Raw genomic sequence first — 15,165 nt, forward strand, 5'->3', positions numbered from 1 at the left:
GATGGTAAAGTTGTTCCTGCAGTGCAGTTGACAACTAAGCCAACCACTGTCGACCCACAGATGGATTTTAACATTTATCCTTCCTGCGCAGTAACTCACAGTATGGCTAAAAAGTCTGCCGACGCAGACAGTTCTGTGCAGCATGATTCTGATACCCATGATAGCCAAAATCGGGATTCAGATTATGCTGACTTGTCAGGGACTTTTCTGCCTTCAGTGTTTAAACAGTATTCATGTAGACAGTCTGATGAGAAAGATTTATCCCTGTCTAGGAAGTAGTTTATAGCAGAACAGAACTGGGACCCTGAGATTGAAGCTTTAAAAGAAACAGCTCTTTCTGATGATGAGATTAAGAAAGTGCCAGTAGGGTATTATCTCAAGGATGGAGTGTTAATGAGGAAGTGGATGCCGCCTGCTATACCTGCGAGTGAGGAATGGGCAATTGTTCACCAAGTTGTAGTTCCTAAAGTTTACAGGACTGAAAACTTAACTTTGGCCCATAGTATGTACTTTGGTGGCCATTTTGGAGTGAATTATACTGTAAAAAGGATTATGAAGGAATTTTACTACCTAATTTGAGGAAAGATGTTGTGATCTTTTGCAGAACCTGTCACACTTGTCAAGTTGTGGGTAAACCTGATCAGGTCATACCAATGGCCCCACTCCAGCCTATACCTGCATTCAGTGAACCCTTTTCCAAAGTTATAGTGGATTGTTTTGGCCTATTGCCAAAGACTAAAGGAAGCCATCGGTATTTGCTAACTATTATGAATACCTCATCCAGATTCCCAGAGGCACTACCTCTCAGGAATATTAAAGCTCAAACTGTGACGAAGGCTCTTACCAGGTTTTTTACTTTATTTGGTTTGCCCAAAGAAATCCAATCTGATCAAGGAAGTAATTTTACCTCTGGATTATTCCAGCAGGTAGTTTGTGAACTGGGAGCTAAACGAATTACATCGTCTGTGTACCATCCAGAATCACAAGGGGTTTAGAAAGATTTCATTCTACCCTCAAAACAATGATTAAGACATACTGTGTTGAAAATGGAAAAGACTGCGATGAAGGAATACATTTGCTTTTGTTCGCAGTAAGAGAGTGAGTACAGGAATCACTGGGCTTTAGTCTATTTGAACTTGTATTTGGTCAGAGAGTGAGGGACCTTTGACCTTGTTACAGGAACAGTGGATTGATGGGATGTACATGTTAACTTGTCAGACTATGTTTTGAAATTCAAAATCAAACTACACCAGTCCTGCAGTCTAGCAAGACAAAATTTAAAGATTTCTCGAAACACAATGAAGTTTTGGTTTGATTAGCGGGCTTGCGAAAGAAAATACCAGGTGGGGGATAAGGTGCTTGCTTTATTTCCAATGTGGGTGAATCCACTTAAGGCGAAACTCAATGGACTGCATGAAATAATCTCTCGTTAACTATGTGAATTATGTTATTAAAAGACCTGACCAACGTAAACCAACACAGGTGGTACACATAAATAAGATAAAGCCTTATGTTGACAAGCAGGCACCATCTGTGAGTGTTGTCAAAACATTTGAATCTGGCAACCCTGAGAATGAAACAATTGACTCGTCCGAGACTTTTCACAAGCCAAACACTGTCCCAGTTAAGCTAATGAACTCGGTTGTTCAAGAAATCATTGATAACAAGTTGGCTCATCTGCAGCCAAAGCAACAACAACAGCTGAAGGAATTAATTCTGAAGTATAAAGATTTATTTCCCATCGTTCCCAAGCAAACTCCGGTCACAGTATATGACGTAGATATTGGTCAAGCCAACCCAATTAAACAATATTGTATTGTATGAATATATTGTATATTGTAACAATGAATATTGTATGAATGTAGAAGAGTGTAAATTGGCTGAGCAAGAAATTGAATATATGCTGAACAATGGTATTATTAGGCCTGTGATTATGAACTGTGCCTCTAAGAACCATGTCTGTAAAACAGAGAGAGAGACAAGCACAAGCAGCTTGTTACAGAGACAGATAGAGCGGAGGGCCTGCATGATGGACAGCTGGTGTTCAGCACAATGGTATTTAAAGGAGCGTTGCTGTTTGTTTCATAGGACAGGCAGACACACAAAGGCTAGTGGGAAGAGTTGTCACTGAAGTTTTAAATGCCCTCGCGTGTGGGGTTGAGGATCGGATATGATGAATCGGTCTGTGACTATTAGTGCATGTGAGAGCAACCCTGTGAAATCTGCTGAAAACCCTTGCCTGGGTTGGTAGATTTCACTTGAAGATGAAGCTCTTTAGTTGGTTGCATTTGACTAAATTGGAAGATTCGGAGAACATCGACACCTGTTTACTTGAATGCCAAATTTCTCACTCACTTCAATCCTGTGAACTGAACTGAATATCCTTACCACACCAGCGTAAGACTGTATCATTTACCGCCTAAGTTTGGGACATATATATTTAAAACTATATATGCATAACACTGCTAGATTTTGCACTGATTATGGAAAGGTAAATGCAGTAACAATAACAGATGTCTATCCTATCCCTCAGTTGAATGATTGCATCGTAAGGTTGGAAAAGCTATATTTCTAACAAAGATTGATCTGTTGAGAGATTATCGATGTGTTCCGTTGACGGACGGAGGTAGAGAAATTTCTGTGTTTGTGACACCATCTGGGTTGTACGAAAACAATGTTTTGCTGTTTGGAATGAAAAATGCCCCAGGAACATTCCAGAGAATGATTGATTCTGTAATTCGAGAGTTGGAACAGACAGATACCTGTTCTACTGACGTAGTCACTGGGAGTGACACTTGGGAAGAGCATATCTCTGCAGTAGAAAAGCTGTTTGACAGGCTTTCCCAGGCCAGCCTTACAGTTAACTTAGCTAAGAGTGAACTTGGCCATGCCACTGTGACCTATGATGGCTATGTTGTAGGTCAAGTCAAGTTGGCTTCTGTTCAGGCAAAAGTCCAGGTAATTTTCTGAAGTTTCTATTCCGACTGGTAACAAGGTTCTTGGAAGGTTTCTGGGAATGGTTGGATATTATTGTAAGAACTTTGTAAGAGCTTTGCTGGCATCGCTCTTCCGCTGACTAATCTCCTGAAGAAGGGTGACAAGTTTGTTTGGACCAAGTCTTGTCAGGAGATTGATTGAAAATTATTATTTGAGATTAGGCCAATCAATGTAATGTCGTCAACAAATTGAATTCACAGATTTGAGCTGTGAGTGGCGACACAAGTCGTGGGTGCACAGAGAGTAAAGGAGGGGGCAAGGAGACACCCCTGTGGGGTATGCGTGCTGACGGTCAGAGAGACAGAGGTGAGGGAGCCCATTCTCGCGATCTGACAGGAAGTCCAGGATCCAGCTGCACAAGACAGGGTGAAGGCCGAGGTCTCTGAGCTTCTTGTCGATACGTCACGCCTTCGTATGGCTACTCCTCTGCCCATGACCGCAAGGAACTGCAGAGAACTTAGGAGAGCCGAGAACATCAGAGAAACAAGCCTCCACTCCATGGACTCTTCCTACACTTCCCCTGCCTCGGAAAAGCAGGCGATGTACTCAAAGCTCCTAAGGACCTGGACATTCTTGCTGCAAAACCGCTCTCCCTTCAAGTAAGCGATACAAAAGCCTTAACGCGCGTACCACCTGGCTCAAGGTCGGCTTCCTGTCTGCGGTTATAAGCCAAATGAATGATAAAATGGACTCGGCCTCACAATGTAACTCGACGTGACCCTGCACCAGATGTCTATCTGCACTGCACTTTCTCTGCAGCCATAATGCTTTGTTACAGTTATTGTCTTGTCGTATATCAACTCAATGTACTGTCGTAATGTATTGATCTGTGTGGATGGTACATCAGGCAAGATTTTCACTGTAGCTCAGTACATGATGATAATAAACAATATCCCCATTTTAATTGTGTGGAAATATTAGACAGACAGAGCTTCTGCTTTGGAACCACAGAAGGAAACTTAACTGTTGCCTTTTCTGAGGAATACCAATAAATAGAAAATGCTTCAATCTCACATTACGGTAACTGGGATCAGGTGACCGGTGGTGGGTCTCCCATATCAATATCAGAATCAAGTTTAATTGCACCAGCATATGTCATGAAATTTGTTGTCTCTGCGGCAGCGGTAGAACCTAACTCATAACAATAACCAAACCAGAAATGTGGAGGATTCATTTAAATCAGTCCATGTTTATAAACACTAATTTCTATTCATATTCCTCCGGCCTCACTGGACAGGAACACTGAAACATCAAGTGAGAGACAGCAAGAGGAGGCCATTCAGCCCCTCTAACCATCAACAAAATGGCGGCTGCTCTCTCATCTCACCTGTTTCTGCACAATGCTCATTTCCTCGATCCCTTTGGTCTCCACATTTCTGCCGGCCTCTGTTTTATGTGAGGACGATCACCACTGCCCTCTGTCGTGTGTTTTTAGGGACATTCCCCACCCTCAGAGTGGAGACATTTCCCCTCATCTCAGTCCGGGACAGTCCATCCCCTTTTTCAGAGACTGGGATCCCTGGTTCAACTGGTAATGATGTTGTGCATATCAATATGTTCACCTCTCAGTCCTAAGTGAAAGGGTTATCGCATTTGATCTTTCTCCATATGATGACCCCACCACTCCAGGGATCAGTCTGGTGAATCTTCATTGCACTCTCTATCACAAATACTCTCTAACCTCTTTGTTAATCCTCTACGGAATTAATTTCCATCTTCTGCAGCCCTGTGTTGCCCCAACCACTCATCTCCCACCCCCGTCACTATTTCCACCTTCCCACCTCGCCCCTCACCTGGATCCACCTCTCACTCCCCAGCTCTTGCCCCATCCCCACCCCTCACCTCCTTTCTCTGACTATTTCCCGTCCACTCTCAGTCCAGAGGGAGGGTCTCAGCCCGAAATGTTGACGGTCCATTTCCCTCCACAGATGCTGCCTGACCCACTGAGTTCCTCCGGCAGTTTGTTCTTTGGTCTGTATAACCCGTGTTAGTATGGGGAGCGGGATTTTACACCATATTCTAGGTACAGTCTCAACAAAACCCAAATAATTGTCACTTTGCGCGGACCATTGGCTCCAATTGCAGGGTAACAGTGTGCCGGTGTTTGCCCCCCAATGTGGTGAATCCCTCTGCTCGCCACCACCATGGGTTTCAGTCATTTCCAGAGATGAGCCCCTCCTGTCCCCACCGGGACAAACATCCTGTCCGCCCCCTCTCACACCATCTTCATCCTTTCAGTAAAATCATCCTCCTCTCTCCCGGAATCGCCGATGGGCCGAGCGGTTTCCTCCTACCTCTCAGAGATACATCAGACTCCGGCCTCAGGAGATGCTTCACAAACTCCGCAACTTCCCTTGGACGGAAATGGAAATAAATCAGAAAGCGAACATTTACTTTGGGATTTGTTCCGCCCTGACGGGAGATTGACACTTTAGTGGGAAAGTTTCCGCGAGGCAATGTCCACTTGGCTTGTCTGCCTCCATTACTGGTTGTAACCAGTGATTGACATTGCTTCGCATCAATGGGAGTAGCGCAGCCCCTGAAGCTTTGGTTTACAGCGGTGGGGGTGGGGACGGTCACGCGATTGGTGGCTCAGCCGTTAAACCGATAAAGCTCGAGCTCACCAGCGTGTCGGTGATGTAAGACACCACGCACGTGAGGGCAGGCCATGTGTGACGTCAGGCGCGTGAATTCGCGTGTGTGACGTCACCTGTGTGGGAGCGCTTGTAATTAAAACACCTGAATGGACGTTTCTGATCATTCCAGTGGGACAACAACATTAATCTCGGGTTTCATCACTGAATCCAGTGTTGTGAGATATAAAGTCCCCTGATATGTGACCGGCTGTGCCGTGTTGTTGGTGGAGTGGGCAGTGTGGTGTTTGTCTCGATTCGGGTCACAACACCAGAATTGCCAGCGTGGTCCACACACAGTGTATTAGTCAACAGAAAACCTCTCGTCCCTGCAGTCTTTGTCTCCTGGTAAACTCAACACCCTGACACTGCGGACCATAGACACCCCTTCCTCTCAGAGTCAGGGAATCATTCAGAGAGCTGATCGCTGGGAGGAATTATATTTATTGGTCATTAAAGTTCGCCCAGATTCGTTTGGACGGATTTGATGTGGAGTTCGGGGTGTCACAGTGAAAGGGCCGGACGGCCGATCTCTCTCCGTTGTACAAACATCTTTCCAGGTGAGGCGACACTTCACCTGTGAATCTTCCGGGGACGCCCGTTGTGTCCGCTGCTCCCGATGCGGCCGCCTCTACACTGGTGACACCAGCTGCTCCGCAGTTGTGCGGGGTAGGGTTGTTTTTTTGGGGGGGCGGATCGATGTTATTGTTCCGTTTTGTGCGGGAGGGGTGGGTTTTGGGGGTTGATGATCGGGATGCCGTTCTTGTTGATGTGGGGGGTGGGGTGGGAGTTTGATTTTTCTCTCTGAAAGACTTTCATGCTCTTTCTTTGTTTTGTGGTTCTCTGGAGAAAAAAAAACGCAAGAGTTGTTTATGGATACCTGCTTTGATAATAAACTGACCTTTGAACTATCCGCTCCCGGCGGGACTTCCCAGTGTCCAAACATTTTCATTCTGATTCCCATTCCCATTCCCGTTCCGACGTGTCAACCCATTGCCTCCTCTTGTGCCAAGTTAAGGCCACCCTCAGGGTCCAGGATCTGCACCTTATATTCCGTCTGGGTAGCTCCTCCCCCCAACCTGATGGCACGAATATCAATTTCTCCTTCCAGTGAACACTCCCCCTCTTCCTCTCTGATTTTTCACGTCCTCTCATGTGCTTATCACTTCCCTCTGGATTCTATTTTCTTCAGCTCTTGAGCTTTCCCATCCACCTGGCTTCAACCTATCACCATCCCGGCAGGCATTTTCTCGCCCGCCCCGATTTTATTTAGATATTTCCCCCATTCCATCTCAATCTTGAAGGAGGGTTCAGCTGGAAACGTCGACTGTCGACCCTTTTCGATCGATGCTCCCGGGTCTGCTGAGTTCCACCAGCCTTTTGTTTGTGCTGAGCTGGATTTCCTGCATGTGCAGACTTTGTCACGTTTGTGATTTGTCTCTCCGTTGTCCCACACGCCTCCGAGCACTGGGGGCGCTGTATGGACCTCCGACCACTGGTGGTGCTGCGGAGAACATCCTGATAAACGCATGCGCACTGCCGAAAGCAGCTGTCGTTGGCGGTTCACCGACACGAGCGGGGGTGAGTGGAGTTTGATCCCGGCGGGTTTGTGTAAATCCGGGCCGGTTGCATTGGGAAAGGGCCGGGCCCGAGCTCTGCTGGACGGCTGGAGCAGGGGTGCAGTGCCAGTCTTTTAGCTGCCAGAGCTGTACGAGGGGTGATTGATAAGTTCGTGGCCTAATGTTATACAGCTCTTGGTACCTGCACTCTTTGAGTCATTTTGCAGAAAGTTTGAAGTTAATCAGTTTTGTGCTGTTTCCGTTACAGATAACTGAAAATTGCTAGGTTTTGTAAAATTGACTCCTTTCATCTTAGGCCATAAACTTATCAGTCACCCCTAGTATGTCACACCCAATTTGTGTACCTGCTCCTTTCGTGTACTGGGCAACTTCCTTGTCCCATTCATGTGATGAGCAGGTACCCAAATTGGGGGTGTGTATATATATATGTGTGTGTGTGTGTGTGCGTGTGGAAAGCTGCCGGAGCTGTACGAGGGGTGATTGATAAGTTTATGGCCTATGTTAGGAGGTCTAGTTATACAGATCTCGGTACATGTATGTGCTGTTCAACTATTTGAGTGATTATGAAAGTTTGAAATTAATCACTTTTGCCATATTTCTGTTTCAGATAATTGAAAATTGCAAGGTTTTCTAAAATCGACTCGTTCCACCTTAGGCCACGAACCTGTCAGTCACCCCTCTATGTCACACCCAATTTGTGTACCTGCTCATTTCATATGCAGGGCAACTTCCCTGTCCCATTCATGTGATGAGCAGTTACACAAATTGGGGGGGGGGGGGGCTTGTGTGTGTGTGTGTGTGTGTGTGTGTGTATATGAATAGAGCTTTTTATAATGTCAAACACTAAACCAAGGTGAAAGAAATATATATGATTTCCAGAGCTCCACAGAAATACAGTGATAAATAAAACATTAACATGCTTATAAACAATCACTGCATTTCAGTATGTAACTGGTACACTAAAGCATATAACACTTAATTTAATAATAATACAAATATTGCACATTTGCATTCACTAATTATCATAAAATATAATGATCAACCAAGTGAAATAAGGTTGTTTGCTTAGAAGCCATGAGTTTGTTAGTGAGAAAAATTTACTTTTGTATTAGTGAGTAATCCACGGACCACCACAATCACAGCTCCAGGAGTTCACCAAAAGCTATCAAATATCTTATCTTAATGTTATTGGTAGTATTTTCCTCACCAGCCACCAACCCCTCTCCCTAACCCCAGTTTCCTTAAAATTCCCTCTATTTAATATGCGGCCGCTGTTAAATTCCCTGCTTGTTTATTTTTTTACTTATTTTCTAACGGAAGTGCTGGAGTGGTGCTCCGGTGAGGTCCGGAGGTGCTCTGCACCCCTGTTTAGATCTAAGTAACATGGACCCGGGGATCAAGCTGCCCGGGTTTATGAGCTGTTGAGCGAGTATTTCTGGTCTGGGATCTAGTGTTTTTTACAGAGGTGCTGGAGTGGTGCTCCGGTGAGGTCCGGAGGTGCTCTGCACCCCTGTTTAGATCCAAGTAAACTGGACCCGGGGATCAAGCTGCCCAGGTTTATGAGGTGTTGAGCGAGTATTTCTGGTCTGGGATCTAGTGTTTTTTACAGAGGTGCTGGAGTGGTGCTCCGGTGAGCTCCGGAGGTGCTCTGCACCCCTGTTTAGATCCAAGTAAAATGGACCCAGAGATCAAGCTGCCCGGGTTCATGAGGTGTTGAGCGAGTATTTCTGGTCTGGGATCAAATGTTTGCTTCTGGAGTTCCTTTGGAAGCAATGCTGCTAATCTGAGGAGAGAATGAGTTTATATTCCATCCCTCACAAGGACAGGCTGTGAGTAAATGAGCTGTTCTGTGTTTGAACCAGTAGAAATAGACCTGGGGGGTTCAGTGTTCGAACTGTGTTTGGGAATTCCTCCTCGCTGTTACCTGTCTGTCAGACAGTAGGAATCAAACAGAAACTCATGTTGCTGGAAATCTGCACTAAAAATGAAAAGTTCTGAATCCATTCTGACAAAAGATTGTGAACCTGAATCGTTAAATTTGTTGCTCTCCCCACAGCAGTTCCTTACCTTTTGAGCGATTCTGGTGATTCCGGTTTCTTTTTATTCCATTCACTCGGGAATGGTTTAAATTTCCTGATGGTCTGTTATACTTGGGAATGTGTTCAGTGCAGTTGTTACTAACAAGTTTCACCTGAATAATCTCAGGGATGATCGGCTTTATGTTTGAGGAGCATTTGATGGTAGTGGACCTGTGCTCAATGGAGTTCAGAGGGACGGTGGGGTTGGTGGAGGGATGTATGGTTAAGTAAACCTACCGAATGCTGGAAAGCCTGGATACAGTGGACATGGAGAGGATGTTTCCATTAGACAGAGAATCTGTGACCTGACAGCACAGGCTCAGAATAAAGATGATTACCTTTAAAATTGAGTTGAGAAAAATTTCTTCATCCAAAAGATGACTGAACTGTGGAATTTGTTGCTGCAGAGGTTGGTTGAGGCTGCCATTTGGGTATATTTATGGCAGAGATTAATATACTCATGATTGCTAAGTAGCTTCAGGGTTACAGCAGGAAGTCAGGGATATGGTGTTGGAATAAATCTCAGCCATGGTTGAGTGGTGGAGCAGATTTGATGGATGGAATCACCTAATTCTGTTCCTGCATCTTACATCTTACCATGACAGAACGATGACTCCTTCCTATCCCACATCAGGTTTTGTGACGTGTCAGGGACAATTACAGATTTGTTCACTGAGTTCATTATATTTGTCTTCAATATTTAGAGTTCAGTGAGCAGAAATATTTTGTTGTCCTTTGTATTGTTAACATGCTTCATTATCTTTCATGTTAAAGTTAGACCTGCGGTGAGAGATTTATTGGAAGAAAAACCCACAACTGGAAGCAAACCACGACTGAAGATGAGGGAACAGCAGCAAGTGAACCAGCCCGAGGACTGAGAGCACTGACTGGAGAGAAACCCTTCTGACTCAGGATTTCCATTGATTCAGTCAGGAGCAAGTCTGGTGAGTCTCATTTACTCAAACACTGGTCCTTTAGACATTACATACTTATAAAAGGAAGGTAGGGAATAGTTGGAGTGAGCTGAATGTGACCAGAAATACTATCAGACCAGTTGCAATCATTCCAGGTCTGGTAATGTGCTATCAGTATCCCAGCTCTTTAAAGTCTCTCACATTCCCTCAGTGTTTGCTCATTTGAAGAACTTGTATCTTCTGAAGTAGCTTTTGGTCGGTTCTGAGTGTGGAGAGGGAAAGAGGGGTGTTTATATTTACTATCCTGCAAAAGGAGGTAATTGTTTGCAATTACCTGCTGCAGACTCACTGCCCATACCCTGTACATTCTCAACCAGATTATTGACATAGATGACAAGTAGCAATGGGTGTCACCCTGGGGAGCTCCAGGAGGCACGGGCCTTGACTCCAATAAACAGCCTCCCATCATCACCATCTGCTTCCTACCATCGAGCTGTTCCCAGACTCTGGGCTCTGTGACAAACACAATGTTAGTAGAAAGATTAGACTGTGAGTAATATAAAGAGATATTTGTTGCTTCCTGAAAGCTGTCTGATGCAATGGACCTGATCCTCCTTTTCTCACAACATGATCTGCCCTAGGACTCTTCCTCCCGGGTCACACTGTGTCCGATAACCCACATCCCCAACCTCCCTCCACCCTGCCAGTAACCCCACAACTTTCCCACCATTTACCCCACAACTTTCCCACCATTTACCCCACACCCATACACGTAAACAGATCCTCGTTACCGACATCCACTCTCACTGCTTGGGGAACCAGAACTAACTGATCCTACATTCCTGGCCCAGACTGTCCAGCCGTCTGGGTGGGTCCCGGCCCTTTCCCACTGCAATCGCCTTTCGATTTATACAAACTTGAAATCAGATCCTTCCTCATCGCTGCCCAACCAGGCTCAGAACTTGTTAAGGAGCCTCATGTGTGGCACCTTGTCAAAGGTCTGAAAATCCAAGTACACAACATCAACCAATTCTCCTTTGTCTACTCTGCTTATTATTTCTCAAAGCATTCCAACAAATTCATCAGGCAAGATTTTCCCTTGCAGAAACAATGTTCAGTCCAGCCTATTTTATCTTGTGCCTCCAAGTCTCCCAAACTCACATCCTTAACAATCGACTCCAACATCTTTCATACCACTCTCAGACTAAGTAGCCTATTGTTTCCTTTCTTCTGCCTCTCTCCCTTCTTGAAGAGTGGAGTGACATTTCTGAAATCTTTATGGGTTGAGCTAAGAAATCGCAGGGGTAAAAGGACCATGATGGCAGTTATCTACAGGCCTCTAAACAGCTGCAGTGATGTGGACTGCAAATTACAACAGGAAATCGGCTGTACCGGATTGGGTATTGTGTAATGAACCAGAGGTGATTTGAGATATGGAAGTGAAGGTAGTGATAACAACATGATTGAGTTCACTGTGAAATTTGAGAAAGAGAAGCCAAAATCCGATGTGTCGGTATTTCAGTGGAGTAAAGGAAATTACAGTGGCATTGGACAGGAACTGGCCAAGGTTGACTGGAAAGAGACACTAGCGGGAAGGACGGCAGAGTAGCAGTGGCGGGAGTTTATGCGAGATGTGAGGAAGGTGCAAGACAGATATTTTGCAAAGAAGAAGACATTTTTGAATGGAAAAAGGATGCGTCAGTGGCTGACAAGAGAAGTCAAAGCCAAAGTAAAAGCAAAGCAGAGGGCATATGGTTATGGGGTTCTGCTTCTACAACATGATACAAAACATGGCCAAAGGCACTGTAGGACACAGACAATAATCAAAATTAATACAATCAGACTTCCGAAATGCAAAAACAACCTCCAGAAGCCCTCGAATATGTTGAAGGGCCAGGGCCACCCCCCTGCCTTACTGGTCCCAAAATTATGTAGCTTACTGCCAACATCTTGAATTTTCTGAATCTCTTGGGTTATGTGTTTAGACAAGTCAGTAATATTGGAAGATCTATCATGGATTTAAGTACAGCATTTATTACCTGTGATAGCACAGGTCCCTCCTTTTTCTGCTAATATAAAGTCATGGACCACCCGATTCTGTCGCACTGTTTGGCGAATTTGGGTGTGGTTCCATCCGCTGCCCTGTTCTTTCTCCCGGCAGCCAGGGGTAGGCCCTATTTCCACAAAGCCAATAAGTTCCATTTAGTGGTTCAGGGGTATCATTAGTTTGACTCTTGGTACAGTTACTACTTCCCACTTGATAGGGTGAACTCTCATTCTGGTTACACCAGCAAGTTGTACTAGTGTTACGTATTCAGGCAACAATAAATATATGAGTTCGGCAAGGGTTTCTTATAACAAACAACACGTTTATTAAGCACAGAAAACAAACCCCCCCAAAAGTAAACAAACACTACCGTAACCGGAAACAGCTGCTGTGCGGCAGCCCAAACAGTTCTTAAAGTGATATTGCAAAAACAGTTCTTTAAAGTGGTATTGCCAAAAGTTCGATATGCTCACAGTCCATTTAAAAGGAGAGACTTTATAAGACGATTTAAATTCTCTTTCACGTCGTTTGGCTTCGATCCCCGACGTCGAACTTCCCATGAAGAATTTACGAAACGAAACGGCTTAAAGGCACTGACCTTTCCTTCTTCACTACCTTCAATCCTTTCTGGTAAAACCCAGGGATTAACACAAAGATAGTCAACAAAATCCTTCCGTATAAGGATCAAACAAACGTTGAAACCCGTTTCACCGTAGAAAGCGATTCTCCTCGACCTTTAACTCTCGAACTTCGATCTTCACTCTCCACTGTCTCTAGCAGAATCATAAAGAACCTGTTGGCAATGACCTTTTAAACTTTAGGCATTAGATAAAAGCTTCATCCTTCAACTAAACTGCGTCATCACCTAAAACACGCAGTGGCATGAAGTCAACTTGGCAAATCCAGCCACGAACTGCCCCTCCTCACAGGGTGGGGTCTTCCTTTTATAACCTGTAAAAAAAAACATGATCTCTACTGGCGGGAAAATTATGTCATTCCACCATCACAAGACCATACCTCAAGTCCAGTATAGCTTAAACCCCAGTCATGTGACAAGGGTACCACTGTCATGTGTCTCGAGCACTTAACACTAGCCACTGCTGGAGACGTAACTCCTACCCCCGGCCATAGCTTGGAGGGGTCTTGTGGAGGAGGTCTACGACTCCAACACTCAAAGCAACACCATCCCCAGTCTCGCCTTCCAGACCTGGATATGGTGCAATTGACAATGCTACCATTACGGCTATCAGAAAACACCAGAACTGAATTGACTGCGCTAGTATTCAGGGGCACCACTGACATAGTCTTACCCTGTTGGAGAATTCTGGCACATACCCAACATGCTCCCCGCTCAACTTGCTTAGCATAGGTGTGGTAGAGGGACAGGAAACTGTTAAACTGGGGGCCTCCCAAGACAGGGGCAGGTTCCCTTAGGGTCATTAAAATCAGCATTAACCAGTACATTATTCAGTCTTATCAGTTCTGCCAGTAACTTGTTTACAGTCCGTTCGATGTATCCGCCGGAGCTGCCCTTCCACCATCACTGCAGGAGGTGTTGTCAGTAGCACTTGGTACAGTCCTCTCCTCCTCGGTCCCAACTTCTTATCATCCCAGTTCTTGAGCAGGACAATTCTCTAGGCTGGATGGTGGAGTAGTCACCTGTAGTTTGGGGTTCATCCTCTCGATAGGCTTGTCGTACCTGTGAATGCAAGCTTTGGAGAGTGTTAGTTAATTTCCATAAGTATTTTCCCATCTCCTCCCCCAAGGTATGAATATCCAATGTTGCGGGTAAGCTCTCAGGGAGGAGCGGCAGACAAGGTCGGGGTCCCCATGGGGTTCTCATGGGCTTCCTGTAGATAATTTCTGCCAGTGATAGCCCTGTCTAACTTGATGGCGTGATTCTCATCTGGAATAGGACTAAGGGTAAAACCTTCAATCAGGTCAATCCAGTTTCTTGTGTAAGTTTTGCCAACTTATCTTTCAAAGTACCATTGGTTCGTTCCAATGTCGCTGCGTTCAGATGATGGGTGCAGTGGAACTGCTGTTTTATAGCAAGTTCTTTACAGATTTCCTCATTTATTTTGGCCCATTGTCCGAACTTATCATTTCTGAAAGTCCATAGTGTTACGTATTCAGGCAACAATATATATATGAGTTCAGCAAGGGATTATATAACAAACAAAACTTTTATTAAACACTGAAAACAAACCCCCCAAAAGTAAACAAACTTGATGAGTTTGTATCTCCTTAGGTAATCCAAAATAAGTGAAGAATTTTATAATTCTTATAATTTATATTTTTCAATTTGTCATTGTTTTAGCTTTTATATTGGTAAGTGGTACTAACTTAAGTGGCTAAGTGGTACTGGCTAAGTGGCTTATATTGGCTAAGTGGTACTGCCTCTGGAAACCTAGACAAAGTACACATAATATTCAACAAATACTGATAACCAGTTTTTGTCTTTGTAATGGACCGACACAATCTATAATAACTTAAGAAAATGGTCCACCAAGTGCTGGAATAGGTTGTAATGGAGCTACTGGTGTAACCTGATTTGGTTTACCCACAATTTGACAAGTATGGCACATTTTGCAAAACATCACCACATCTTTTCTTAGACCAGGCCAGTAAAAATGTTTTAAAATGTTGTCCACAGCTTTCCTTACCCCTTGATGTCCACCTAAAGGCACACTATGAGCTGAAGTCAAAATCTCATTTCAAAAATCTTTCGGTACAACTACCTGGTAAACAACATTCCAATCCTCACTTGCAGGAATTGTAGGCGATCTCCACTTCCTCATCAACCCCCCTTTTTCCAAGTAATATCCTAATGGCACCTTCTCAATTTCACTACCTAGTAAAGCCTGCTCTCTTAATTTTATAATCTCAGAGTCTCTATTCTGCTCTGCTATCATC

The 15,165-nt window shown here is 44.5% G+C and overlaps 1 long non-coding RNA gene across 3 annotated transcripts in view; it reads left to right on the top strand.

Moving 5' to 3' along the window:
• LOC132386091 (uncharacterized) overlaps positions 1 to 15,165 on the top strand; it is a 42,740-nt gene that overhangs the window by 16,468 nt on the left and 11,107 nt on the right. For 2 of the 3 annotated variants that reach the window (XR_009509401.1, XR_009509402.1), the window contains exon 2: positions 10,063 to 10,232. This is a non-coding gene — a long non-coding RNA (uncharacterized LOC132386091). Of the gene's footprint in view, positions 1 to 7,087; positions 7,212 to 10,062; positions 10,233 to 15,165 lie in introns of those variants that run through there. The other variant, XR_009509400.1, reaches the window with a different exon arrangement.

The sequence above is a fragment of the Hypanus sabinus genome, unplaced genomic scaffold (genome assembly GCF_030144855.1).
Source record: "Hypanus sabinus isolate sHypSab1 unplaced genomic scaffold, sHypSab1.hap1 scaffold_100, whole genome shotgun sequence".
NCBI classification, from domain to species: domain Eukaryota; kingdom Metazoa; phylum Chordata; class Chondrichthyes; order Myliobatiformes; family Dasyatidae; genus Hypanus; species Hypanus sabinus.